This window comes from Pieris brassicae, chromosome 9 (genome assembly GCF_905147105.1).
Source record: "Pieris brassicae chromosome 9, ilPieBrab1.1, whole genome shotgun sequence".
Classification (NCBI taxonomy): Eukaryota; Metazoa; Arthropoda; class Insecta; order Lepidoptera; family Pieridae; genus Pieris; species Pieris brassicae.
The window spans coordinates 17,579,724-17,594,870 of record NC_059673.1 but is presented as its reverse complement, the minus strand read 5'-3'; the positions used below and the strand labels follow the sequence as shown (position 1 = coordinate 17,594,870).

Below are 15,147 nucleotides of genomic sequence, written 5' to 3'. Positions count from 1 at the left end.
CTAGATATCACTTGTGGTGTAGGAAAACATCGTGAGGAAATATATCTTAGACATAAACGACACGTTTCATAGCTGATTAGATAGCTTTTCAATGAAACAGACCTTAAAATGTATGTATATATATGGGTCACGGCACTTCATACGAAAATATAATTCAGATCGAAGAAAATGTATTCAATAATACACAAATCCAATTATTTTCAATAATATGTCTACAAGTTAAGAGAGGTTTATGAATAAACAAAACACTATTAATTTAATATAATAGAATAAACAAGTACTTTAACAAAATCGACGCAATTGTTTTACTATATTGACAGAAATAGAAACGTTTTTACGATAGTTATCACTACAGTCTAAACTTTTAATTATTGTTATCAAAATTTCAATTATAAGCGTACTATATGAATACTGTTTTTTTTAATTTCGTTTTTTGTTCGTTAATTATTTACATACTAGGGAAGAAATTGCTTGTTAGAAGTAAAGCCGTTGCCTAATAACGTAGGTAACTTGGTTTTTGTATGTATGTTTAACGTAATGATATACGTTTAATAAGGTATGTAATTGTCAAATGTGTGTCGGCATTGTAGCGTATTTTAACGTGGTGACAATCTCAATAAATAAATTCTCCTTGTGCTATATGCATAGTTTATCGAGAACCTTAAGATAAAAATATCAGAGGTCAGTGTCCGAGTTGAGTGACCCGCCTCATCCCACCTTGAGGCAGGTCAGGTTTGTTTACTATCGATCACTTAACGACTGTTATTACTCACAATGTACAAATAATGATCTGAGTAAAATATACAAGCCAATATTCACTGTTTTGTACGGAATTTTCGACACGATGAACTTTCATTAATGTTTCTTCTTCTTTATTATTCAACCATCTAAAACAGGAGAGCCTTTTCTATTAATGCATACGACGAAAACACCTTATCATGAGAATATTATTTCTGTTCCAAACGCTGGTTGCCTTCTTTAAATATTATTTAAAAGTATAATTAAAGCGACTGGTCCAAACATGTGTGTCTGAATATTGGCACCGTTAGAAACAAATTTTATACTATGTAGTATAGTATGAAACCCACGAAAGTTTCGAACCCCGGACTTGATCAAGAAAAACATCCTTAGAAAACCGACACAGGAGGCTGGTCACCCACTTGCCTATTTGAAAAAAAATATCACGAAACCGACACATTAAAATCTGAAACACAGATCTTTTGTAGCGCCACTGGCTTTTTTATAGTAAATTTACTACTGAAAATAGCTAAGTTGAAACAACAATAACAAATAATAGACGCTGATAAGTAATTCATTTGCTTTCGCTCGTAATATTTCAACTGAAAATACGTGAAAATGCATTGCTATGTAATTTCAAAAGTGGTGAAAACACGACAATTCTCCTTTCACTAACGCTCGTACATACCCGGTTTTATCCGTGTAACTATTCTGTCAACGTGACACACGGAGAGCTGTATTAAGAATATGTTTGCACTTTTTTTAATTAAACAGTTTATGGGTCACGTAAACCTGTCACTGTAACTTATAATATATCAAGAATAAGATTCACACTGTAATTTGAAGTTTTAAAGGAGCCAGAGAATGCGGCGTAGGATAGTGTTTGATGTCATAAATGTCTTGTTGGAAACCTACCTAGGACGGAATGTAATACTAATGTCTGTAAAAAAAGAGTGGCGGAGAGTTTATTGCCAGTTCTTCTCTTCCGTTCTACGCCCTTGATTTGAGAACTGGCAGTAAATGTAAAATTATGCATTAATTGTACATTCCTTTTTTGACGTTCGTAAGTGTACATTGTGTTACCTATATGAATAATTGATTTTTGACTGTGACACTATGTAAGTTAATAATTAAGCCAAGAAATGATTTTAGTAGTAATAATCGAGTTCTAATGTAAAAAGCTATACCACAGTCAAATTCTTTATCTAAGTTGAAAAATATAAACAATTGTAGCTAAATGACACAATGGGACAGCAATTCATAAAAGCAACAGCTTTCACTAGCTTTTATATTAAATCCTGCAGAAAATAACCCAGACAGTCTGAGATCCCTATACCCGGTTATAAAAGATGACATACCCGGTTTAAGCGAAGTAACCAAGCTCTGTTTTATCCGGATTCAGTATACGATGTTTATACACATTCTTTGTATGGATTATATATTATTTTGAAAGTTGAAACAATGTGATTTTTTCGTAATTTCAAACCCGCCGTTAGAAAGAGTTACTGTTGAGTTTGATCGGCTTTTAAGTAGCATATGGATTCTGGTAATCCAGTTTCAATAAAAAGTTACAATTCATAAGAGCTTTGTAAAAGTTTGAGTACTAAGTTAAAGTCAAAATATTTTTCTCATATTTGTTAACGATAAAACATAACCTCTGATTGGGCAAGATACAGAGACCGCGTGTCACCGTGCGTCTTGCTTGACTTTTGCTCACGATAAAATTACAGATGTACTAGATACAGTATCAATGTAACAAACAAATCGATTATTTGTTTGATACTATTAGCCAAGCTACTTCACAATCGTGGGTTCAACCTCAAGTGCAAAGTCTTTTTCTTCTTCTTAATTTATTTTAATTAAATCTTATTTTAAATTTACTGGCAGTTCTGAAATCAACTAGAACTGACGAGAATCACTTATCGCCTAAACTAAAAATAAATGAGAAAACTAAACGTTTCACCTCAATCAAGGCGGGGTGAAGTAGGAGCATACCTGTACATTACTATAGAAACACGAGTTGTTCGTTCTATATATCTAAATTCGTTTAGTAACATCTGATACGGTTTATCTACGTCCACAATATATCATTGTCCTAATCTTCAAGTCGACTTGAACAAAAAGTGTTTGTTTACCAACAAGTCAAGCCCTCGGGATCTTATCCCGTCTGAATCCGGCCTTGAACTTGTGCGTGACTCGGCTGTTTACAGATCGCGATGACAATTGAATGGCTGAATTGAGTGTTTATAAAAAAACTCCGAGATACTTTACAGCAAAATGACACTTCAAACTTTAAATTTTGCTGCTTTTTATGTTTTTAAATAATAAAAAAACCTTTCAACGCTTTGTTTTTTTAACTAATACCGCCGCCCGTAACCACCCACATTTTCAGAGGGCTCGCGAGTGAGTTGCCATTTGCCAGCTGTTTATATGCTAAATATAATATAAAGTAATTTAATATTTTGTTCCTATCTATACTCAAAAAATGTTATTACAGCTTCGACAAAGGCCTCTTCTAACTTTTTCCAATATTGGTGTACTATTCTCCCATTGGACCCGCTACATTTTTTAAAACATCCTCTCATCTTATTTCGTACCACTCCGTTAGGATTCTGTTCCATTTTTGGTTCATATCTCATAATAAGATCATTCGTTCGTTATATTATAAAGTATTGTTTGCGTTGGAGACACATTTGGCTTTGACATGGCTTCAAGATGTCATTGTTCTTCTATAATGCAAATGCCATCCACAAACTGCTTTAGAAAGTGTTGGAGAAAGTCTGTTCCAAATTACAACTACGTACTTTACGGCTCTTTCAATAATACTTTTATTTTAATGACATATTTAAAAACACATATAATTTTACGCCTGCAAATTATGCAGTCGGATCGCGTGTAGGTAATAATATGCAATCTCTTTAGTTATATTTTAGTCAATTTACATAAAAACTTTGAAACCTATCTTTACCGTACAAAACGGTTCAGTTTTAAAGGTTTTTGAGTTTCGTTCGTACAGACATATGTAGCGCGAGAACTTTGTATAATGTAAGGTTTAAACGTGTTATTTATCTACATAAATAAAATACAATTTTGTAATGAGAAAAAAAAAACTTCTTTAAACATTATTTGACTTAATATTGTTCTAATTTATATATAATTCATGGTAAACGTTAGTAAAGATAAGATTATACAATTAATGGGTCATTAAAGATAGGTACTTCCTTAAATCGTAACCTAATTGGGCATTAATTTCGTTGCTCTGTTGCACACTTCGTTAGACAATTAATAAATAGAGATAACTTAGAGTTAATGATGATATATTTATAAGTAACAGAGATATACAGTTCCCAATAAGTGAGAAGCCTATGTTTGTTATGTAATCTATGCAGCTGAGCGTTCTGTATGATATGTCTAATAATAATTATAAAACTTTATTCATGACAGATATATGGACGTGTCAAAATTGAAAAAAATACAATTATTCCGTGGTACGTGATAACAATTTAGAAAAAATACTGCTTTATAATAATTATATAGAACCAAGTAACATCTCATGTAATATGTATGTTACACGTATATCATAAAACGTTATACCCCAAAGCAATTTCATATTTGGCTAACATCAACCTATACTTCTCGTATAATAAAAGGCATTCGAATTACAGTTTTTATGGGTTCGTAAATTTTCATTCGCATTTCCACGGTCCTTTTGCGACTGAAATGAACTTTTGTTGGTCACTTTTGTCATAATTTAACAAAATAAAATACCAAAGTTTGAACATGACCTTAGGATCGAAAACTGGGAAATATATTATTGAAAACAATTATTGTTTCACCAGGAATTGAAACTTATGTAAATAAGCTTTGAAGGCGGATTTTAATAAATACGAAATTGAAACGATTTGTCAAGCCTCTGAACTAGATGACCGGAAAGTTAAGATAACCGGCTATGTTTCTGATACTGAACGAGAAAAGGCATGAGATTAGATTCAACAGAGCAGTGATGGCCTAGTGGGCATCAGCGTGGGATCTCTCTCATCTCACTGAGCTCGTAGGTTCGATTCCCGGCTGTGCACCAATACTTTCTTTCTATGTGCACATATAACATTCCCTCGAACGGCGAAACATCATGATGATACCGGCTAATCACCTACTTGCCTATTATATTGACAAATTATCATTAAATACATTACAGAAATCACAGAATTATTTGTTTTATTTTAGATTCAATTCATTATAGCTTCTATAATGTGTATGATTAAAGTAAGCAAGAGTAAACTTAAATTACGTCATAAGTGAATTTTTCCATGTCGAAAATTCCAATCAGTCTGTCTGGATACCGGTAGGCTGTTTATTGATTTTCCCTTTTTATGAACCCCGCTCAGACTGGCTTTATGCGCTTTATTAAGGGCATATATTTAGCCGATTCGTATATTGTTACTTTTATTTATTGAACTGAAACTTCTTTGTCGGCGTTGTAAAAAAAAAATCCGTCACATTTTTTGGTTACGCGTCATATCATTCTTGTCCCTACCACGGTTGATTCGATGGGATTCGAAGCCGTTAATAATAAATATATAATAACGATAACAATGAATAATATCGAATATAACGGTAATAATTCTATTACAATTAATGAGATTTTGTAATAATCTTAGTAGTAATAAGGTAAAATAAAATATTTGTATTCATGTCTATGATAATTAAAGCCTTTTGTTAAACTTTATCTTATTTAGCTTCATTTAACCAATTTCTGTATAGTTGCATATTGTAGATCATTTTTCAAAAAATATGGTCAGAATACAATTAAAATATCAGACATTTTTGATAGTCAGTAAAAACACCGGATTAGGTACGAGACAGGCACTTAACAATGCATTGTTAAAATTAATCAGCCCACTACCTAATATATCCAGCTCCGGATAAGTACTGTTTCCTAGGTTGGTTTTTGCAAACGAAATTTGGAAAAACATACGAGTTTAGACCTTGGGAAAGACCTTTTATTCTTAAACTCATTATAAACAATAAATACTTTTTACAGATAATTTAAAAATGGAACCGTCAAAAGTGTCAACCTAATATAGACAAAGTAATTTTGACAAGCCTACTAGGTGGACCTACCCAATATCAGAGCCCAATCAAAGCATTTAATTTTGGATCTATTTTTATTTGTTGTTGGTACTAACAGGATCTGTCTGATTTGAATAAATTATTATTGTGTTTGGTAACCGTTACCTCAGTTTTTGTAGGAATCAATCGTGGGCTACACTGTTGCACACAAGCCAAGTGAACACAGTTATTTGTATGGGTAGAAATTGGAAGGTTATTCTGGCCATTATTGGTTATAGGTTATGGGATTGTGGACTCAGTTTCCGCACTTAGACTCTCAATGGGTTATATAAAGTCCTGGCTAACTAGGCCAGCCTAACTCCTTCCGAAAGCACAGCAGCCTCCTGGCCACTTCACAGGCTTCATGGAGCGACCTTACTGTTCCGAGGATTTCTGCACTTGTTTAGCCACAGCCTCCAAGACTACATGGGTGACTGACGCCTCTACGCTTCATTCTTGCCATATTTAATAACTTTTGAATGATATAAATGGATTTCGGGAGGTCTTACAATTATTATTAACAATTCAAGACTGATACAATGTTACACCTTAATATAAAAGCTTCAATTCAAAATAATAATGTTAGTATTTTTTTAAATATCACAGTAACCACGTGTCTTTATTTACTCACTATCAGTAACGCATGTGAACGGATTCAGGCCAACGAGTGACCTACATTTTTATTCAGTACGCATGTAGTATTCCCAAATGTGACGTACTCTACACTATAACTATAAATACTAGACTTTTTCAAGGTCAATGACCTCCGCACAATTAACACACGAATTTCGTCAGAAAACTGAATAAATTGAGTATTTGTATTGAGGTATAGTTTTTATATTACTTCGAAACAATTAATAAGGATAAATGAAGGATTTATCTTCCTCTAGTACTGCACGAAGTACTTTGTAGTTTTAATTTTTTATCTGGCCCTCAGATTTCTGTATTTGCTCCGTGATCACTTCTAGAAGGCAAGTGTGATCGACCTTCTGATACACACCGTCGACTTCTTTTGTCTAAGACGTGCCGGTTTCGTGTTTCCTATACGAGCGACTGTTGTATTTTTAAAGGCCCGCAACGCATTTGCGAGCCTTCTAGCAATATCTATAGGCGGCGGTATCACTTAACAATAGGTGAGCCTACTGCCTGGTTGCGTCCTATTACATAAAACATATATGCGCACATAGAAAGACCATTGGTTGTCCACTGGATATTGAACCTACGACCCAGGGATGAGTCGCACGTTAAAACTAACCAACACTGCTCTTTAAAGTTTTAATAGAGATACTATATATTAATAAGAATGTTTAATGCCCACATTAAATAGCTGTTAGAAATTAATTTAAATAGTATATTCCAATAAACAACTTTGGTAACTCAAACTAAAAATAACAACATAAAAGGCCGTTATCATAAGATCCGTGTGTTCTAAATTTAAAATACGTTAAAAATATCAACCATAGATAAGCTAAACTGGCACAGATAAGGTTATCTGGACCTACCCATTTCTATTTACTGAGTTATGTCAATAGGTAAAGCGATAGCCATGAATTCATTGAAAAATATTGATGTTCGATTCTCAGTGTAATTATATTTTTTTCTTAAGGAATTATCCTGAACACATAGGTCTTATAAAGTGATATGGGACAGTAACAATTTGTCTTCTGGATGAAGGCAGAAACGCACGCACAACAGTTTATTTTATATTATTATGTAGAAAAGCTTATATATTTAATATTATATAAATAAAATATGCGATGAATTAAAGAATTAAAGGTCCACCAGGCATTCCTAGTAGGCATAGTACCATTGTACTTATTGCCTGACTGTGCTATGGAGGAATATGTATTTGTAATCTGTTTAAAATTATACATTTCCTAGAACAAAATTATAGTTGGTGTTGTTTGGTACGGGGCAATTTCAAACTTATATTATCTGTGGTAAATTACTGCTTTCGTGAGTATCTATGAAAAGTAAATTGAGCTCGGTATGTTTGTGTATGATTAGAATCCCGTCATTTTAATTACATTGAAAGCCATAGATTATAAACAACTGTGGCATCATACACTTTTTTGTCATAAAATAACGCTAATCTACCAAAAGTCAATTTCGCCTACTAAACTATTCATAATGGTTACGAGGCCTGCAAATTTTTATTCACACGTTAAAAACAAAAAAAATATGTAAAAATAGCAGTACTTAATAATTTTACTAGTAGATCAATACAAATAATTCTACTATCATTGATTCCTTAGATATCAAACTGAACCTCGATTATGGGCCATTTACTACTAATGAAATATGAAAATTGTGTTATAATATTGAAACCATTCTTAGACCGTATCCCGACATATATACATGAACACTCTTGGATTTAAAGTCGATTAAAAAATAATCTTAAATATGTCAAACTAATAATTACCACTTTAAAAGCATATTTTTAAAATATATTTTAGATTAAATATATGTTTAACATACGCTAATAACAAAACCAAATTTCTGTAATTAAATTCGTTAAAAACCTATGCCGTTGACCTTGGTAGCAACAATTTAATGATCGTAAAAATATTTATTAATAGACCAGAATTGCCTTGAATTAATGGGCTTAGCTAAAACTACAATGTACAATGTGAATTAAAAAACTATAAAAGTTTTATGAAATTAAAATCTAAGACAGTGCCCGTACTAGTTAATATAACATTATCAAATCATACTTAACAATCACAAAATCTACGTTTAAAATCTCTACGTTATCAGTATCAGCATAAAACATAATTAAAGTTTAGTTAAAGTTAACCATTATAATGAATATACAGAATTCACACAGATCATTGACCCTTTACAACAAATTAAAAAGTTAACCGACCTTGATCCTTCAACGTAATCCAAACACAAGCACAGAACACGATTTATGAAAAATTAAAAGCGCGGGAAAGTTACTCAAATACAGATAAATGTGTTTAAATTGTTACGTAAACGCGCGATTAACCGGCAACGTCGCGCGTGACTGACGACTAGTGGCTATGTGTCGGGCCGAACGCGGCGCGCCTCCCTCCCCCGCAGACGTTTCATAAACAAATTACAATTTTGAGATGCCGAGCTTTACATTGCGCTTTTCATTACTTTAAAATTCAATTTTGTGGTAGTAAAGACGTAAGTAACGACTTACGTCTTCAATCTGTTTTTTATCGATCTTATTTAATTACAATTTATGATTATCAGTAAAACTTGAGATATTTCGTATATGCAATTCATTAGAATATAATTTCATTCGAAGCTGTATTTTATAAGTCCCGCTTCAAGTCAATCAATTTTAATTAATTTCTTAGACACTGTTTATTTCCTTAATAATTAATATTAATCAGTGCTGTAGAATACTGCTTTGTGAATTTAAGCAATCAATAACGGTTATAATATTCATATGTTTTTAGAAACAATCTTAAATTATCAACGTGAACGGACCAAGCGTATGCATTGTGCATTGTATCGGCACGTGGTACTATCCCTGTCGCTCAAACTCGACAACGTATTTCTGTCCTTGTCAGTCGCCTGAGTATATTTAAACCTACCTATGGACATAAATGTCTGACAAATTCCTATAAGCACAGTCTTCTGCGCTCTCATATTAATTACATTTTCAAATTTGGAATGTTCGTAGTTTATTTTTTTAGCTTCACTTAAAGTAAGGTTCGTAAAGATTGCTAAAGATTTTTATAGAACTTAGCAATTTCACGGCCGATATTTAAGATTTTTTTTAGTAGTAACGTTACTTTGTGTACAATTATATATTTTGTAAAGTGAAGATTAAACAGGTCTTAGCGTGTTTGCGACATTGCATAGAGAACTTAAAATAATTTCTAATGGAGGCAGAAAACTAAATAAATAATGCTACAAATCATTTATAGACAGAAAACACTGCAAACATTATTTGTATAAATATAAATAAAAAATTAATTTAAACAAATAACATAATTAAGCGTTAATCATTTATTTATAAGTGTTTTTGTCTTATCTAAATACAAAACAAATGAATAACTGTAATAATTTTATCACATTCAAAACTTTACGTTGTTTTCTCAAATTAGCATAATGAACAATTAAGTAGCTACCAGTTCCTGTCGTAGCACGTCGTAGACCCTCTACGGTGCTTATGCAAAAGAGGCCAATATTTCATCCCCGCTACGTCTATAGCAAGCCTTATTATCATAACAATCCCTTGTATGTAAGCGTTTATTTGCATATAAGTACAGTCAAGTTGCTTATAATTCGATCAAACGATATATTGATCGCTAAAATATCACGTCAATATTATTATAGTAGGTACAGCTGTAATAGGGCACTTTCGCAATCGATTTATGTTAAAAACAATACTAAAATTGTATTGTCTTTGGTTAACATAGCTTTTACACATTGAAAGAAACCAATTTTTTAACCGGATTAAAGCTATTTCTATTATTATAAACTTATAATTATTTAACATAATTTTAAATTTATATTTTTCCGACGTTTCGCGTGCTTTACAGCGTGCGTGGTCACGGTGACTGAAGACAAAAGGTTGAATGTAAAAAGTATCACAGCTGTAGATAAAATTCCTCACTTTAAACTATGCATTGAGTAATTCTCAAACTGTTCGTTGTATCAAATTCGTCAAATTTTGCCCCCCCCCTGCTTATTGCTAAGGTGTTTGCAATTTCCCCGGGGTAATTTATCTTACACAAAAGTTATTCAATAGTCCTAAAAAGAACCCATGGCATTGCAACCCTGGGTTGGTTTCAGGTCTCTACATTTCCTTCACTTTTCTTTATAAAGTGGATAACACACAGGATTTTCCTTCTTGTACCAGCTCATAATACACTCCTTACTTATTATTTTATATATAGTTTACGGAGCAGTGTTTGCCTAGTGGCTTCAGCGTTCATTGCCGGCTGTGCCCCAATTGACATTCTGTATATATGGGCATTTAACATTCGCTCGTATGGTCAAGGAAACCATTGTGAGGAAACGTGCGTGTGTCAGGCACAGGAGGCTGATCTCCTACTTGTCTATTAGACTGTCAAATGATCATGAAACTGGTACAGACCAGTCCACTGATTTATTTTATCAGGCGTCAGGTCACAGGCGTTAATTAAAGATTTAAGTTGGCGCCTGGTAGATAGTAACAGTGAAACCAGAGCTGGTGCTTCTCTTAACGAATAAGTATCGCAATATAACGAGGAAATGCTGCCAGCGTTGAAGGTACACTGCCACAGGGGTCAAACTTTTGAATTTGTATTAATTTTCTTTTTATTTTAATAACTTCTTTATTGCTATGTAGGTTAAGAAAATTGTTAATACTGTATATAACATTATGTTTACAAAAAAAAGGTGTTCATATAAGTGTGTTGAATATTTATACATATTTGTAAGTCGAAGTAAAAAGATTAATCTGGAACTGTTTAGGAAAAACACCATTTCTATGGCTATTAAGGTTTACAATTATTTACCAAAAGAATTAAAAGTTCTTCCGACTAGAGTCTTTAGAAATCAACTTGGAACTTTGGTTTTGCTTTTGGAAAAAATTTATTACTCAATAAATGATTATTTGCGTGAAACACTGTAGTTATATAAATTTAATAGCATTTGATATGATATGTACGATACAAATAATATGAGAATTGACCAATTCATATGACTAGTAACATAAAATGTAAAACTCCTTCAAAGACAAATTTGCTTGCCATTGTATGGCAGAATATGCGAACTTATTATTGTACCACCTTTTTGTACCAGATTCAATCAAGTATTATTAGTATTATTATTATTGAAAACCAACACGTTTCTTTCCAACAGGACGTGAAACAAATGTACAACTTTAACTAATGATGATATGTTGTTCACGTAACACAAATAAAATTGTGGCAATATAAATTGATACAAAACAACTAGCCGATACAAAAATACACACAGTAAATCCTTGTTGCAAGACAGCTCCTTAGAAGTATTGTTAACATAAAGTAGCGGTATTTGAATTTGCAATTAATCCCAGCCCTGCACTCCATGTTATTGGACAAGTTTATAACAACGCGTATTAGACGAACTGGCGTACGTTTTCTCATTTCGCGAAACTTTTCTAATATTATAGTTTCATTCATATTGTCGGTAGTTTCCGAAGTTTTCTTTCGTGGAAAATGAAAGACTATTTCCATAACTATTATTTTGCTTTTATTGCTTTTCTACTTTCTTCTGCTTCGAATAGATTTGTTAAAGTTTCTATTTTATCGTTCGGAAATAATGTTTGTTCTTTTCGTGTTAAACAAGATTTGTATGAGTCAATTTTGTTGTATCGCATTTAAACTAATCTTTGACATTTCAAAGTGTTTGTATTAAAATTAATATGGGGATCTATACTATCTAACATACATATTTATAACACACAAATATACATTATTTACATTATTCTTAACCTGCATAGTAATAATAACAATTAAAAATTAAAACAAATTTAAAAAGTTTGGTTCCTTTTGGCGGTATACCTTTAATTCTGACATTTATAATTATATAGTTATAATTGAATAATTCTACATATGTACATAACACAGTCTAGCAATAGGGTTCTAGACCCTAGTACATAGCAACCATGAATATATTTCTAGAATTATTAATGAGTTAAATTACCACAGATAGTTTAAGTCTTGAAAAAAATGTAAACCCTAACTCAAAATTGACCACAGACTACAGGCATAGCTTAGAATAGCGCCCTCTGATTACAAACCATTAAAGTCATTACGTAAATTGTTGTAAACCACCATTGTCTAGTTACTATGTGTACTTGTGCGAATTATCGCCACAATTTGCAGAGTTTGTAATGCAACGTTTATCCCAATGGCCATTGTAATGATAGTGTTCGTAACATATTATCGTAATTAAAATCAAGAAGTTAAAATACGTATAATATTTTGAATTCGAAGGCCAGAGATGCCATAATTCAACAAGCCCACTAAAGAGACTAGATATGTAAAGAAAAATACGCCAAAACTGTTCGTGCCAAATCAATTTCGTATTGTAAAGATTGAAGGCCGGTAACGCACTTGCGAGCGTTCTGTCAACATGAGAACTGCCCGTTTGCATCCTATTACATAAACTAATTAATAATTTTAATTGAATTGCCATAATTTTCTCAAATAATTTTATCTCTTTATTTATTTATCAAACTTCACCACATTATATTAAGCGACATTATATTGTTGCAAGCCATATTTTCTAAAATCTATGACAATTATGGAAAAATAAAAATATACAGTTCCGATTTTAGATTTTATCACTAATTCTTTATTGCTCAGCAAAAAACTACCAGCATGTTTTGCGCATTAGGTATGAGCACTTAACAATTATTTTTAAATTGATAACTCCATTACCGAATATGTTAAGCTTTGGAGACGTACTGTTTATTCCGTTATGTTCGCGAATAATTCGACCCTCTTTGATAATTTTTTTTTTAAATAAAAAGATTCGAAACATCATATTTTGTCATATTGAATTTTAACTAAGACAAAACCATATTAATTAATTTCATAGATCATATAACTTCATACCATAAATTCCAGACGTGATATAGACAACGTAGTGGGGATCGAATCGAATGTAAATGTTGATTTTTAATTATCTGGAGCTCTGCAATTTATGCAAGACGGTGTCTCAGTTTTCCATGTAAACACTATGAATTTATGTTCAAAAACTTCGGAGTTTGTTATGTAATGTAATTTTAGAAAATATACTTAGTCTTTGTTACGAATTAAAAATATGATAATTTAATTTATTATTTATATACTCTTTAAAAATATGTTGGCCTAGAGGCTTCAGCCTGCTCATCTCATCCCTAAGGTCGTAGATTCGAACCCCAGCAGTGCACCAATAGACTTTCTTTCTACTCGCCTATTAGATTGACTAGTGGTCATGAAATATATACAGAAATCTGAGGCCCGGACCCAAAAAGGTTGTAGCGCCACAGATTTTTTTTAACTAAGGTTTTATATGACCATATAAAAAAATACTATTATTTTTCGTTAAAAAAGCGTTTTCTTTAAATGTGTAAAAGTAATGTTAATAAAAGACAATAATACTATTAATTTTTCTAAAGAACAAATACTACTTGTAAATAATATCAAATATTGATACACCATCTTTTTAAACAATATGACAGGTAAGAGAGACCAAGTCGGAAATACAAAATACAAAAGGTGTAACTTAATTTTGAATAAAAACTCTAAAAAGTAATTTAAAAACTTGTAAAAGTGCGAAGCTTAGAAAATAATAGCGCCATGTACGAAGTTTCATTAGAGAGGGCCTTTGTCGTCGAGTTAAACTTTGTTCACAATGATTGTAATTAAAAGTTGGCGGGAATGCGCGTCAGCCACCACCATAACCTAGAGGACGGCAAAAAGACCAAACTTCCATAAATGAATAATGTAGCATACTATTTATATTTTTAAATATAGAATTTTAATAGCCGTGATGAAACGGTCATTTATTCGCATATTTGTTCAATACACTCTCAATCACCGTTTGTTTTTGTAGAAATATAGATTATTATATAATTAATTATTGTTACGCTGTTTCCAAATACAATTTAAACCTAACTAGAAACAATAACATGAGTTATGTGCAAGATATCGTTTTCACAAATTAATGACCATACGATACGGAAATTAAGCGCCATACGAAATGGCGGGAGGGGGTTAACCCCCGAAAGTGGGAGGGGGTTTAGAATAGCAATATAGGGGAGAATTGTCTGGACGGCTGAATGGAATATCTAGTGTTGCTGCCCATCATACGAAAATGCATTTAAAGCTTAGATGTAGCAGAGTGATGTGCGTAGCTTTATATAACAGTTATGAATTTTGATTATGTACTCTGTATGTAATATACATAGCCACCATAGTTATGTCATTAGTTTTTACATATAATACAATTTTGCTTATTATTTTGTATAACCCAGTTTTAATAATAATAAAACGAAGGTATTTTTAAACTTGAGATTGAAGAAATAAAGTGTATACATACTCTATAGGAAAACATCATGTGCCAGCAAATGCCAAAGACAACAAATAAGTATCATACACCATGTATAGAGGCTCAAATTTATAGATTAAAAATTTAACAACATTTACGTCGTTCAACGCCCTGCTCATAAGAATGCAAATGAATTCTGAAAGTACAAACATTATTTCATTTATTAGCGAAGACTCGGCGATATATTATCAAGTTAAAATTAAATTAATTCCACACCTCCCCCGCCCCTCAACCCTCTCTGATGTATAGCAA

The 15,147-nt window shown here is 32.2% G+C and overlaps 1 protein-coding gene across 4 annotated transcripts in view; it reads right to left on the bottom strand.

Moving 5' to 3' along the window:
* The window catches only part of LOC123714034 (DNA N6-methyl adenine demethylase), a 54,580-nt gene that overhangs the window by 26,495 nt on the left and 12,938 nt on the right, over nucleotides 1–15,147 (bottom strand). For 2 of the 4 annotated variants that reach the window (XM_045668056.1, XM_045668058.1), the window contains exon 1: nucleotides 8,714–8,844. The exons of 1 other annotated variant lie outside the window; for it this stretch is intronic. The gene's annotated coding sequence lies outside the window, so the exon portion shown is untranslated. Of the gene's footprint in view, nucleotides 1–8,713; nucleotides 8,845–15,147 lie in introns of those variants that run through there. One more of the 4 variants, XM_045668057.1, reaches the window with a different exon arrangement.